This window comes from Pseudophryne corroboree, chromosome 5 (assembly GCF_028390025.1).
Source record: "Pseudophryne corroboree isolate aPseCor3 chromosome 5, aPseCor3.hap2, whole genome shotgun sequence".
Classification (NCBI taxonomy): domain Eukaryota; kingdom Metazoa; phylum Chordata; class Amphibia; order Anura; family Myobatrachidae; genus Pseudophryne; species Pseudophryne corroboree.
The window spans coordinates 592011106-592026457 of NC_086448.1; the positions used below are offsets into that span (position 1 = coordinate 592011106).

The 15352-nt window shown below is 42.0% G+C and overlaps 1 protein-coding gene across 1 annotated transcript in view; it reads left to right on the forward strand.

Moving 5' to 3' along the window:
- Positions 1-5042: 5042 nt before the first annotated feature.
- The window catches only part of DSEL (dermatan sulfate epimerase like), a 38101-nt gene continuing 27791 nt past the window's right edge, over positions 5043-15352 (forward strand). Inside the window, exon 1 of the mRNA XM_063923395.1 lies at positions 5043-5434. The gene's annotated coding sequence lies outside the window, so the exon portion shown is untranslated. The remainder of the gene's footprint in view (positions 5435-15352) is intronic.

Below are 15352 nucleotides of genomic sequence, written 5' to 3' on the forward strand. Positions count from 1 at the left end.
GTTTGCTACACCTTCCCTATAGCAACTAACTAGTAATATTGGGTACAACATAGCAAGACTTCATTACACAGGTACCTTCTGCCAAGAAATTGTAATATACAAGGTCATTTTAAAATAAGCTGCCCATAAAGTGCCTTGGAATTGTCATTAGTCATTTGTAGAAAGTAAGGCCACTTTGTTCTCCTCTCTAATTCAACCAAATTAGAAATAAACCTAGGGGTAGATAAATACCGCTTTTACAATGGGTTGCCAGGTCGCACCCGAGATTTTGTAGCCGGCTCCAACCCGGATGCGACCCAGCTGAAACTCTGATCGGACTGGCGGCACGACCCAGCTAATTGCCAAGTCATGGCGCCAGTGGTCACGTGTGCAGTGCCGGCGCTAGGAGATGAGGTCATCTCTTAGTGCCGGCTTTTCTACGCTGTAAACGTGTCCGGGGTCGCAGAGCAGGCCCTAGGCATAGGCAAATTAGGCAAATGCCTAGGGCATTTACTATGTCTAGGGGCACCAGCAGCTTCTGCTGATTAAAATGATATGCGGCATGCCTATATTCTGTGTGTAGCATTTCGTATGCAGATACAGCCACAGTCGCACACAGAATATAGGCATGCCGCATATCATTTTAAACAGCAGAAGCTGCTTGTGTATCCTAGGCACATAGCAATGCAAATAATATGCATGTGCATAAAGAAAAGGCACTCGACGTTAGCAGAGCTGCCAGCTGACCCATGCCAGGCATCACCTGCTGCATGGTGTATTGAGGCAAGATGTATGAGGACACATCTGTATCCAAGCAGAGGCAGAGGTCACAGTGTAAACGGCCGTGTGAATGCTGTGTGTGAGTGGGTTGGTTGTGCAATAGTATTCAGCATATGTGTAAGGGGCATTATGCGTGTCGTGTATAAATGCATTAATAATGTGCGGCACATGTGTAAGGGGTACTATGTGTGTCATGTGTATAAGGGCATTAATAATGTGCGGCATATGTGTAAGGGACACTATGTGTGTCATTATGTGTATAAGGGCATTAATGATGTGCAGTATATGTGTAAGGGACATTATATGTGTCATTATGTGTATAAGGGCACTAATAATTGCGGCATATGTGTTTGGGACATTATGTGTATAAGGGCATTAATAAAGGTTGGCATAATGTGTAAGGTGCATTATGTTTATAAGGACATTAATAATGTGTGTTATATGTGTAAGGGGCATTACTGTGTGGTATTATGTGTATAAAGGCATACCAATGTGTGGCATTATGTGTATAAGGTGCTCTACTGCGTGGTGTTACGTCTAGAAAGGGCACTACTGTGTGGTCTAATGTGAATAAAGAGCAATATGATGTGGTGTAATGTAAATAAGGAGCAATTCAGTGTGATAATAAAGTTGCAGTACTGTGTAGCGTAATTTCAATTGGGGGTACTATTGCGTGGCCATGCCCCTTGCCAGCAAAAACACACCCCTTTTTGGGCGCACTGTTCCTATTTAAAATAGAGGTAGTAGGAACACCAAAATAAGGACTTCTATGGGTGAGGGGTGATGGTGCTGGGAAAGGGGTGCAGGGTCATAGGCTGAACTAGCGCATCATATTGGTTAGGGCCGGCTCTGCGGGTCGCATCGACATGTGTTACCCATTTAAACTGCACCGAGACCTAGATCCTTCCAGGGACCAACCCTGCAAGCTGGTCGGGATGGATTCCTGGGTCACTGGACCCAGGTAAACCCTTTTACATTAATATGGTAATAACCCGGGTCAAAAGCTCGGTGTTGAAGGAGTATTACTACGGCATGGTTTGCAAAGCAGATGGTTATCTGTGGCTTTGACTGACAACTTTAAAACGGCGAAAGAAATAATAGCTAAACAAGTCTGATTCAGCATTTATTTCTATTGTTGTTTTAAAACTATCAAAGTCACCGATGAACACGGCTTAGTAAATCTACCCTTTAGTGATTTACATTTTCTGAAGTTACAGGATGACACTTCAATTGAGCACTTTTTTTAACTGCCCTGTCATTCATTGCGGAAGTGTACTCCTGTATTCAATAAACTGTTACTTACACTGGATGTGTAACAAGTTACCGGCGGCCGGGATCCCAGCAGTTAGCATCCCGACGCCAGGATCCCGACGCCAGGACCTGCGGTCGTCACGGCTTCTATTGCCACTCTTTGGGTGTCGTGGACACCCACCAGTGGGAATAGTTCCTGATGGTCAGCATGTTGACCGTCTGGATAGTGAGGGGGTGGGATGTAGGTGGAGGTGTTGTGACCGGCGGTCTCCTGACCACCGGTCACATAACTATGTCCCATTACACTGTTGAGTCACATTATTATAACCACCAGCTAATAGCCAGAGTAACCACCAAGTGCAGCACTAACAGCAGCTAGACGGGCTGAACTGTCATTTTAGACACACGTCTGGTAGCCCCCAGGTTCATTTTGACAGTGAACTGCTCCACTGTAGCATGTCGGTCAGCTCTCACGCACCTTCTAAGGAGCTTTTACACTTCACATCAGTGGCACGTGGTGCTCCAAGGTTTCCTCATCAATTATTCGCAATGGTGTCCTTAGTCCAGTCATGATACACCATCAACACAGCAGCACGCGAACAGTTCACATACTGCGCTGTTTCAGAAATACTGCCACCCTTGGCCAGAAAGCCGATAATCATCCCTTTTTGTAACTCGGATAAATCGCCCCTATTACCCATGACAGCAATGAGTGATATGTGTGCACAGTGTCGGACTGGGACATGAATGGCCTACTGGGGGGAATGCAGTTATAGGGGCCCATACTGAGGGGTGTAGATAGCCTACAGAGGGGGTGTGGCTAGCTTCCACAGGGGCTTGAAATACACAATAGTTTAGTGCAGTGTAATGCAACATGTCTACCATGTATAATACAAGTGCATAGTCTGGAACCTGATCCCCAGAGGAAGGAGTGGGCCCTCAGGCAGTGGGGCCTACCGGTGGTTTCCCTGGTACCCCTGTGGGCCAGTCCGACCCTGTGTGTGTAGACGGCCTACCGCGCGCCTTATATACTCACCAAGCCAGCACACGACACGTGACATACTTCATGGGCTACACGCTGCTGACAACAAGGAGGTGGTCGTAATAACGTTACTCGACTGTGTATATTTGCTCATTTGTGTTTGTGCCACTGTTAGTATAATTATTCAGTTTGAATTTGACAAATAGATATTTGATGAGATATATTATTCATGATGACATTCAGAAATTAATAAATTATCACAAGGTTTTCTCAAAACTAGTTTATTATCAAAATTAATTTGATAATTGGAATTGCCTCCTGTATGTCACTATTGTAATAAAACTTTTGTTGGTGACAGACAGGTATGAAAGTCAGTGTGAGACATGCATGATTTTAAGGTCAGTGTGTGTGTGTGTGTGTGTGTGTGTGTGTGTGTGTGTGTGTGTGTGTGTTTTGCTCATCTTTGTCATTTACTTCTCACCATAGGCGTGCACAGCACATTTTATTAGGGGGTGCACCGTCGGAGGGGTGTGTCTAGCACCGCCTTTTGGGCATGTCTAGCACCATCTATTGACTGTCATCGCAATATAAAATATCCACCCTTGTACCAATCCTAATAATCCTAATGTGCACCAAACAAACACCCCTGATGGCACTCACTGCAATTACACTGCTCCTCCTCAGCCAGGTCTGGCTCCCCATCTCTTTCCCCTGCAAGCTGCAGCAGCTTACTTTCAAGTCAGTCACTCACTGACACTGACAGTCGCAGACTAGTACTGCTGCTGCTGGAAAGCGAGTGATGTGTCAATGTTGCCGCCGACCGCCTGCCAGTATTGAATTTGTCTTCCTAAGAGAACGTTGGCTGCATACTGATCCTCATCAGTGGCTGGCGTTGGCATAGCATAGAAGGAGAGAGGAGGGCGTGTGGCGGGTGTGACGAGTGGGCGTGAGAGCAGCATTACGTAATCACGTCACATCACGCTGTTTTTGTACATGGAGGTGGAGCTGGGAGTTTGAAAGCCGGTGGCAGTGCCACCCGTGATTAACTCAGGCGTCCGGTCAGTAATGCAGTCCTACAGGGTGCAGCGCAGAGGGGTCAGTAATCAGCCTGCTCGGCGATCGCTGCATCAGGCATGTGAGATCGGGGTGCCAGACATTAGGGGGTGCCAGTGCGCACCAGGCACCCCCCCTGCGCACACCTATGCTTCTCACCTAACACTGGGTGACACATTATCAAATAAAAATATACAAATACATGTATTAAAATATTGGCCCTCATTCCGAGTTGTTCACTCGCTAGCTGCTTTTAGCAGCTTTGCACACGCTAAGCCGCCGCCTACTGGGAGTGTATTTTAGCATAGCAGAATTGCGAATAGAAATTTCTTAGCAGTTTCTGAGTAGCTCGAGACTAACTCCTCCACTGCGATCAGTTCAGTCAGTTTCGTTCCTGGTTTGACGTCACAACACACCCAGCTTTCACCCAGACACTCCCGCGTTTTTCCCAGAAGCGGCTGCGTTTTTTCGCACACACCCATAAAACGGCCAGTTTCCGCCCAGAAACACCCACTTCCTGTCAATCACACTACGATCACCAGAACGATGAATTTTCTTCGTTAAGCCGTGAGTAAAATACCAAACTTTTTTGCAAATTTACTTGGCACAGGCGCACTGCGAACGTTGCGCATGCGCAGTTTGCGACTAATCGCTCCGTTGCGAAGAAAACTAACGAGCGAACAACTCGGAATGAGGGCCATAATCCAGCCAATTACATTATAGCTCATCAATCCCATTAAAACATCTCATTAGACACTGCACAGTTGTAACAACTGCAGCAATCCAATGTTTATCTCACACTCCAGACACTGGCAAAGTGATAATAACATAACAAGCTTTCTTGATTTTCTTTTCATGGAGCTGCAATATTATTATTACAATTCTTGGACTGAATTTCAAGCATTATCCTATACAGTGTAAGTGTATAGACCAAGCAAAGCACTAGGATCCGGGGGAAATCAGGCAGTAAGTGAGCTGTCTCATAAGCTCCACCTACACCCACATCACGGTAAAAGCTCTCACCCTTTGCTGCACTCCAGAATCATCCCCCTTTTCCTTTTCCTTTCCCTGGTATTCGCCGCCCCGTGATATGTCCCTGCTCCCTGGTGAGTGCTGATCACTACCTCGCAGACGGAGCATGCAGAGGGAAAGAAGGCAGGCTCATCCTTCTAGCTGTGCCCAGTCTGCCCCTGCCACTGCAGCAGCAGCAGCAGGAGAAGAAGAGAGGTTTCTACATCCATCATTTACACTACAGACTGGAATCCTAATTCTTACTTCCTTTCCAGACTTCTGGCAGCAGTCTCCTCTTTCACGGCTTGCAGCTGCAAATTAGCAATTGTTAAGCTTCCCGCAAGGCACATTAGCCCGATCAGTCAAGAGAATACAAAGGTAAAGTTTTGCAATTGTCTGAACGTATTCTGTTATTGGCGAGAAGATAAAATGATGAAAACAGTCTAAAATGATCGCTTTCTTTTCATCAACTGTGCAGATGTTTCCGCATGCAATGCTCTGGTATGGTGCTACTATGTATTCTAAAATGTTATTACTTATCCAGGTTACTGTGCATGCAGCTGAATTGTGTAATGTGAAAACCACAGTATCATAGGCGACTAATGACTTTTACATGTGTTCAATTATTTACAAGTTTAAATATTTTTGTTTCATTTGTGCGTGTTGGTCGGTAGAAAAGAAAAGACTCCATCTAGTGGTTCTTATTGTCTGACTAGTTATTTGTTATTGACATTTATGATGTGTGTAGTGTGTTGTTTCAGTTTGCAGTGTTCTATTTTTACCTTTTATTTAGTAAACATGTCACTGGCACAGTAAACGGGTTTCATTTACCTGTATTTATTTTAAAGCTTAACTAGATTATTCTCAGGGGGTTGGTAGGAAAATGAGGAATGGGAATAGAAAGTGTATGCATTTATACAGTAATATATCCCTTTGGAAATAAGTGCAAATAAGTGTGTCACATACTGTATCTGCTACAGTTTTGAATAGTGTCTGCTTAAAATATATTGCATGCATGTCAAATTCAGCAATGCATTTCCCTTCTATACTGCTAGGTGGGTTAAGGCTGAATTAGCTAAAATTTACATTTAATTATTGATAGCAAGTTAATTTAGTTAAAACCTTTGTTGTGATTACAAGATGTTGTTACCTAATACAATTTGCTACAGTATGATGTTACTATCATTAGTTCACTTTACCTTCTTCTTTTGTATTAAGATATTATAGTTCATTTTATTTTAAGATGCATTACCCAAATGATTAAATTTGGAACTGCAGTATAAACTTCTACGGTCTTTTTTTATATGATACATATTTAAGTCCATCATTTTGTATTTTTGTGGATAAATCTTTTTATGTTCCCAAAAAGTCACTGTTTTGTTAATAGAATTTTTTTTTAAATACACATTTTACAATATACATATTGTATTCTATTAATGTGCATGTAAAGGGTAACACAGTGAAGGTACTGTACCATGCCAGTAACCCCCGCAGTCCACCAGAATGCACCACACGAGTACTGCAACACTTCTTGTTGTGTTGTCAGAACACCTAACCAGCAATGTTTGAGTCTCATACCCATACAGTGATGGATTGAGACGTGCATGGTTCTGTCCAATCAGTGCCTTTGTTATAAACTGACACAGCATTTTTGAAATGTGAACTGTTACCTGTTGTCAGTTTTAGGATATGGGGGGTAATTCCAAGTTGATCGCAGCAGGATTTTTGTTAGCAATTGGGCAAAACCATGTGCACTGCAGGGGAGGCAGATATAACATGTGCAGAGAGAGTTAGATTTGGGTGGGGTGTGTTCAATCTGCAATCTAATTTGCAGTGTAAAAATAAAGCAGCCAGTATTTACCCTGCACAGAAACAATATAACCCACCCAAATCTAACTCTCTCTGCACATCTTATATCTGCCTCCCCTGCAGTGCACATGGTTTTGCCCAATTGCTATCAAAAATCCTGCTGCGATCAACTTGGAATTACCCCCATAGAGCATGCAGCACTGGTGGTACTTACAGTAGTTACCTTTACTTGCAGTTATGGACACTGAACTTACCTCTACTAATCGTAAAGTGTTTTGTGTGTTTATAAACTAGTATGGTAAGCTATGACTAAAGGTGTGTATGATAAACGTCAGTACAAGAAACACTATAAAATGAGGGTGACTTGGAGTACTGTTGTCCCTTTGTAGCCTTGAGAATTATGTATAGATTTTCTTTAACTTGTAGGGTTTTGCGAATTATAAACAAATTAAATAACCATTGTGCTATGTTATGAATAACCATTATTCATACCAAAATACAAGATATACCGGTAATCTATAGAAAAGGATCATAACTTTATTCTATAAATTACAGATATATCAGGTATACCTAAACTCTGCCCTTAAGATACCCTAACACTCCTGGTTTTAAGGATATCCATGCTTGTGCATAAATTGTATAATCAGATTGACTAAGGTACTAATTAAGTCCAATGTTTTTAAAGTAAACATTGATAACCTTAAAACTGTTATGGCACACTGAGTTTGGGAACTACTGTCATATATAATCCAAAAATAAATTGTAGTTAGAGATTATACCATTATGGGTAAATATTAACTAAATTGAAATGCTTTATATTGGCTGTATTGCATTGTGAGCACAATACAAGTTACAGCCACGCTATCTATTCTCCCTCCAGGGGGGCCGTGGACCCCCAAGAGGGAGAAAAGATGTCGGTATGCCGGCAGTTGGGATTCCGGCACCGGTATGGTGGTCGCCGGGAACCTGAAGACCACCCGTTACAGCATACTACACTAAAATATGTTCTTCCACCTTGCTTCCATAAAGGGCATACATTATACTGTACCTGTGCTGCCCCCCTCAAAGTGACTGTTCTGCATTAGGTGAGAATTTAAACATGTCCAAACTCTACGATGACTCCATGATGTCTGACTGTCACATAAAACCTACAACGTCACTTGTGATCGTAATAATGTTTTATTTGTAAGGGATAACACTGAATAAATATAATTTTCTTACATATTCCGTTCAACAACACTTATTTTTGACAATGGTTCATTTATTGTCAGACGGGATGAAAATATCTTTATTTTTAATTGTTCATGTAACTATAATCACTTCATTAATAAGTAAAAACCTGTTCAAAGGCCTACACGAATATTATGATTTGTTTAGCTGCACTCTTGGTTTTTATATTAATGACATCTCCTCTTTTATTATGTTGTACAAGCACAGCCTGAATAGAATCATTAGTTCATGTTCTCCAAGCCAGCACTGTGCATGAGCTTCAAACGATTCAGACTTTTCACATCTTTTGAAATGAATAGAGCAAAGTGTCTGCAACGTAGATGGCATTTTCAGATGCAGACAAGAATCGTTAGTATTTTGTACTTTCACCCCCACTGGCAACATTAAAAAGGGATGAAACTAAACTTTAGATTTTTGATACAACAATTGTTTACTCTGTTGATGGAATTTTCAGTTTATGGCATTATTATAAATCCGGACTACACATTTTCCTTTGCTAATCTGGGGATCTCCAGCAGTATAGTTATGTTGCTCAAACATGTGATTCAGGTAGTTAAAGCCATAAAGAAATGACACCGCCAAACAGAATTTGATGTAGCATATATAGTTAATACTTAAATACAACACAAACCATAAACACAAATAGTTACATCTGCTCTAAAGTAAAGTAATACTTTCTACTTTCTGGACCTGCCTTCTGCGAGATCCCAGAAGGCATCTCCAAAAGGCAAGTACAGAGGACAACACGTTTCACTTTACAGTATCATGGACTTACTCTCTGCCCGCTGTGTAATGCTACTTATGGGTGGGATCCAGGAGCGTGGCCTAGTCTCTAGAGAATCCAGGAACACTTCCTAAAATCTGGAAGGTTCCTGGACATATCCCAGCAGTAAAGGTATGTAGTTACCTCTATACTGTACGTCGACATTGAGAAAGTCTAATGTTACTGAATATTAACATTTTGGATGCCTATATTATGAACATATGAGCCAAAGGGTGACATGTACTAAGCAGTGATAAAAGTGGAGAAGTGAGCCAGTGGAGAAGTTGCCCATGGCAACCAATCAGCTGCTCTGTATACTTTTATAGTATGCATATTATAAATGTTACATCAATGCTGATTGGTTGCCATGGGCAACTTCTCCAGTGGTTCACTTCTCCACTTTTATCACTGTTTAGTACATGTCCCCATTAGGCTGTGGTTAGGGTCAGAGGCTTCACTATGGGGATGTGGACTATACATGGGTGTCGCCCTTGGAAGGGGTAACACCAAAATAATGGCTCCTGTGCAGGGACAGGAAACCAGATGCTGCACTGTGACATTATCGTGCAGCGCCTGACAGAGTAGGAGCCGGCAGGTCAGGGGTAGTCTCTCGGGGCAGCCCAGTATTTCTGGGAATGCTGAGCACACCCTTCAGGCATGCATGTCAAAGGCGTGCGTGGGGGTGTTAGGGATGCCACTGGTTAGAGTAAAATAACACTGCTGACATTATCTCAGGGTCAACATGAATAATGCCAAATTTGTGAACATATCAACAGTATGACAGTGTCGACATTGTGACCCTGTCAAAAATCTGAACGTTGACATCGTGTCCACACCTGCAGTAACGACAGATGTGTCCACATACACCTTTACCCATGTAAGCCATATGGCCAAATTAGCCATGCAATGGAATCTGCGACTTATCTATGCCTTGTGATTTTTATTAATATTTGCGCATTTAGGGCCTAATTCAAGGTTGATTACAAAATAAAATTTTTCTCTAATGGGCAAAACCATGTGCACTGCAGGTGGGGCAGACATAACATGTGCAGAGAGAGAGTTAGAGTTGGGTGGGTTATATTGTTTCTGTGCAGGGTAAATACTGGCTGCTTTATTTTACACTGCAATTTAGATTTCAGTTTGAAATCACCCCACCCAAATTTAACGCTCTCTGCACATGTTATAGCTGCCTCACCTGCAGTGCAGTAGCGGATCTTGCCACGGGCAAGCAGGACTTTTGCCCGGGGCGCCGCCTTCCGGAGGGCGCTGGCGCCATCCGGAGGGCGCCGCACCATGGCAAGATCCGCCACTGCTGTGCCCTCCGCTGCCCGCTGTGTCCCCCGGCTCTGCGGCTGTGGTCCCGGCTGTGGTCCCCTGTGAAGGGAACTAGACGCGTAGCGTCTAGTTTCCCATCGCGGAGAGGACCTTTGCTGAGCGGTGCGCGATGACGTCATCGCGCACCGCACAGGAAAGGTCCTCTCTGCAAAGGGAACTAGACGCTACGCCTCTAGTTTCCCTTCGTGGAGAGGACCTTTTGCTGTGCGGTGCGCGGTGACGTCATCGCGCACCGCTCAGCATTTAAGTGGCGCTTCTACTGTACAGGGGGCGTAACTGACCACGCCCCCTGTATTAAGCCACGCCCCCATTCCCTGCCCGGGGCGCCGAGGGCCCTCGAACCGGCCCTGCTGCAGTGCACATGGTTTTGCCCATTAGAGGAAAATGTTAACCTTGAGTTAGGCCCATAGGGGTCTATTTACTAAGCCTTAAATGGAGATAATGTCGCTGGAGATAAAGTACCAGCCAGTCGGCTCCTAACTGCCATACCACAGGCTGGGTTTGAAAAATATTAGCTAGAAGACAAATTGGCTGGTACTTTATCTCCAGTGACTTTATCTCCATCCAAGGCTTAGTAAATAGACCCCTTAATCTGCTACTTTATATAAATTATTTTGGTGCAACAAAATAAAAAAAATAACAATTGGGAATCCATCCAATTGCTACTCGTGGTGGATCTTAGCCATGCTAAACATTTCATGCTAAATGAAGAAAAAGGATAAGATGTTATGAAGACACATCTGTATGATCCAGAAAAGTCAGCTATAGAACAACAAAACATATGATACAGGTGGTCATTCCGAGTTGATCGCTAGCTGCATTTGTTCGCTGTGCAGCGTTGAGGCAAAAAAAGGCACTTCTGCACATGCGTATGCGGCGCAATGCACACACGCGGCGTACTATTACAACGGCCGATTTAGTTTTACACAGGGTCTAGCGATGATTTTCAGTCGCACAGGCAGCCGCAGAGTGATTGACAGGAAAAGGGCGTTTCTGGGTGTCAACTGACCGTTTTCAGGGAGTGTTTGAAAAAACGCAGGCGTGCCAGGAAAAACGCAGGCGTGGCTGGGCGAACGCAGGGCGTGTTTGTGATGTCAAATCAGGAACTGAATGGTCTGAAGTGATCGCAAGCGCTGAGTAGGTCTGAAGCTACTCTGAAACTGCACAAAAATATTTTGTAGCTGCTCTGCGATCCTTTCGTTCGCGCTTTTGCTAAGCTAAAATACACTCCCAGTGGGCGGCGGCATAGAGTTTGCACGGCTGCTAAAAACTGCTAGCGAGCGATCAACTCGGAATGACCACCCCAGTCTCTTTAATATATATTTTTTTAAATGTAGCCATAAATACACTTGCATTGCCATATTATTATTATTATTATTATTATTATTATTATTATTATTATTACCTGGCCTGCTTCTGAATACATACAGTACAGTAGGCACATAGACTATCGGTCTCAGGGATTTGGAATTGGGTCATGTAACACCCAGATGACCTTTCCCATAACGCTCTGTAATGAGTTATTGGCATATATGTCTATGCTGTATCATATTAACAAGTTTTAGCAATCGAAAGTTAAGAAAAAAAATACAGATAAACAGTAGTTCATTAACATTCATTATTAACTTGACCAATGATATAATAAGGATTAGTGAAAACCTTTTTATTTCATTTTAGATTAAGCAAAACTATTTTCTGTTAAATTTAGGGGGGTATTCAACATGGAACGGAATTGAGATGCGAAAGGGAAGAGGCGTTCGTGGGGCGGTGATGTGGAATTGCAGGGGCGACGACTTGGTGTTGTACGGGCATGGTGATGAAAAAGGGGGCGTGTTCGGGAAATGGCGGCCTGGAAAATAGTGGCACTGTGCCTGGGTTCGCGTTGCTGCCAGGGATTTGCATGCTGGGTGGTCTTCTTCCGGTGCTGGACGTCCCCAGCATGCGATTGCAGCCATTTCCAGTTTTGCTAAAATAGCAAAACTGCCTATGAAGCTGAATGAGGTCCTTAGGGAATATTTAGATACTCATTTTCCTGCCCATTCCCTTTTTCATTTTCCTGGTGTTTTTTTTTTTTCAACTGTATGTTTTACTATTAGTTGCAACACATTTCAGTTATGAATGATGGCATCTTTTTATTGTGTTCTTGATAATCTGCAATATATAACATCATTAGCTTCTGCAATGCTATGCATTCAGATTTTAAAAAATATAACTAGGGGTGTATTATGTGAGTTCAGTTCATCTTCTGAAGTTGTAACATAATACAAGAATCTCAGAAAAGTACATTGCAAGATAAAAAAAAAAAAGTCCATGAAATACCATTGAATAATATTTGATTATGGAGTGTTTCCTAACACCCTAGTGAATATACTGACAGCATAGTGACCCTAGCAAACATTTATGGGCCTCAGCAGTAAAACCAACATACTGTGGTGAGATGCCAAAAGTGCAAAATGCATTATTTTGCATGCAAGGACAACGCTGCATGCTTGTGTAGGAAGCATACAAATACTGGTTAGCAATACAGATTGAGTATCCCTTATCCAAAATTCAAAATCACACATTTTTGGTTCCCCTACTGAGATAATGACACACATATATATGTATTATATTATATATTTAATATATCTACATATACACATTATATATAATATAATATCTCAGTAGGGGACCCATTAATGTGGGAATTTGAATTTTGGATCTGTATTTTTCACACTGTAATTTAGAATTGAGATAAATTGTGTCCCTTTCCCATCTGCAAATTTTGCTGCATATTTTAAATACAGGTTGAGTATCCCATATCCAAATATTCCGAAATACGGAATATTTCGAAATACGGAATTTTTTGGGTGAAAGTGAGATAATGAAACCTTTGTTTTCTGATGGCTCAATGTACACAAACTTTGTTTAATACACAAATTTATTAAAAATATTGTATTAAATGACCTTCAGGCTGTGTGTATAAGGTGTATATGAAACATAAATGCATTCCGTGCTTAGACTTGGGTCCCATTGCCATAATATCTCATTATGGTATGCAATTATTCCAAAATACGGAAAAATCCAATATCCAAAATACTTCTGGTCCCAAGCATTTTGGATAAGGGATACTCAACCTGTATCCACCTGTAGATAGATTTAATTCTAACTCTAGATAAGTGTGGATGACAGTGTATATTGCAACTATTATATTAAAAAAAGGTATTCACTATGCCTGCCTTGCTATATTTATTAGTTTTTATTTTTTGTGCTGTAAAAATAAGGTAACTATTTAAAACCCTTTCTCCCATCTTATTTCTTTCTCCCTGCATATGACAGTGATAAACATATTTTTATAGTGATTTATCAAGCTGCTCATGTTGGCACAATGATTTCAATGAGAGCCTTCCACAAAGAGAGTGTAGTAAAGTAAAGGATTTTTCTCTATCCCTTTCATTCTGTGATCTAACCTAGTTTTCTTAATGCGGAAGTGCAGAAAACACTTAGCAAGGGAGGGAAGGAGCATGAAGCCAGCTGGGGGTATCAGATCAAGGGCGTAGCTACGGGATACGGTTAATATCCCGCGAAGGGAAGGGGGGGTGTTAGGTTTAGGCATCACCCAGGGATGTTAGGGTTAGACTGCGTATTAGCATCAGCACCCTGACAGCTGTCATTTCATACCATAAGTGGAGGGAGTGCAGCTGCTATGGGGACCAGAGCTGAGAGGGCCCCACCTGTCCTGTCACAGTTACATGGGTTATATACATTTTTCACCATTGGATGATACATAGGGGCCAGGCCCATGCAAGTTTTTGCTTTGCGGCCTACAATATATATAGTGTGAATTTCCAATTATTTCTAAATAAACATTTCAAATGCCAGCGTTAATATATACTGCAGACGCAAGGTGCATCTTATTACCATATGCCATAAAAGTGCGCTGAACATTGCAGCACTATATCCCTTAAGAGAAAGCAAGCAGTCGCACATATTGTATGCTGAGGTCCAATGCTCAGAGATATATATATATTTGATATTAAAGGTTATGCATACAAAGTAACATATGTACAGTATATCATTAAGTATAACATGTATATATATATGGTTACAGAGTTACCGTTACAAAAGAAGCAGTTGTAGTTACATAAGAATCAGTTACAGCCAGTATACATCACACCATGCTCAGTGAACAGTCGTCTCCATTTTAGAATCTGCACCAACAGAGCTTCCTGGGTGAGGGGAAATACCAATATACTGTGTATTGGGGGAGGTACATGTCTGGGGCTGAGTCTTCTGCTATTGTTCCAGGGGAGGGAGGTTTCTCATTCATGATGTGTTATTGGTCAGTTCATATGCAAGCAATGTTCAGTTTGAAGATGCAGTTATAGGGGTTAGCCACTGGTTTTCTGCACACATGCTTTCTTCAGGAAGTTCTTTGTTCTAATAAGAGTGACTTTAGATTTCATACATTTAATCATAACTAATCGTTGCAATGTGCTGCAATTTACCCATAGCTATCAAATTACTCCACACATTCTCCAGATCATTTTGACACTAAGTATGATATATATGTATTATTGGAACGGAACAAGTTAATTATATCTAATGTTACACTCTATTATATAAATACCTTATAATGTCTGGTGCTTGACATGTTTTGTCTATGTGTAATTTATGTGTTGTATGAAATATGTGTTGAATATATCTTTGTGGCTTGTCTGTGTGAATGCGTATGCTACCGTATATCCTGTGCACGCTGCATGTATGCGCACGAACAGAGACCTCTCTGTTTGGAGTTTGTATGTTGTGTGTATGTAATATTTTTGACTTCGACAATAGTTACGCCCTTCAACCTACTCATTGTAATGCGGTTTAAAATGAAATGGAGGGAATTGTAATGTTACATAATATGAACACAGGCAATTTAATGTGCTGAATATGTAGTGGAGGCAATATGAAGTAATATGAACTTGATATGTAGTATGTCATAATGTGTATTGAGGGTATTTTGTTGCATAATGTGTACTGGCAGCACTACAGTGGCTTAATGTGAACTAGGGCACAATTATGGTTCATAAAAAAATAAACTAGGTGTTAGGGTCTCCTGCCCTGTGCTGCCACGTCGTCATGGCAACCGGGAGACAAGTGCTAGCGGAGTGGCCTGAGCGCAGCTGATACTC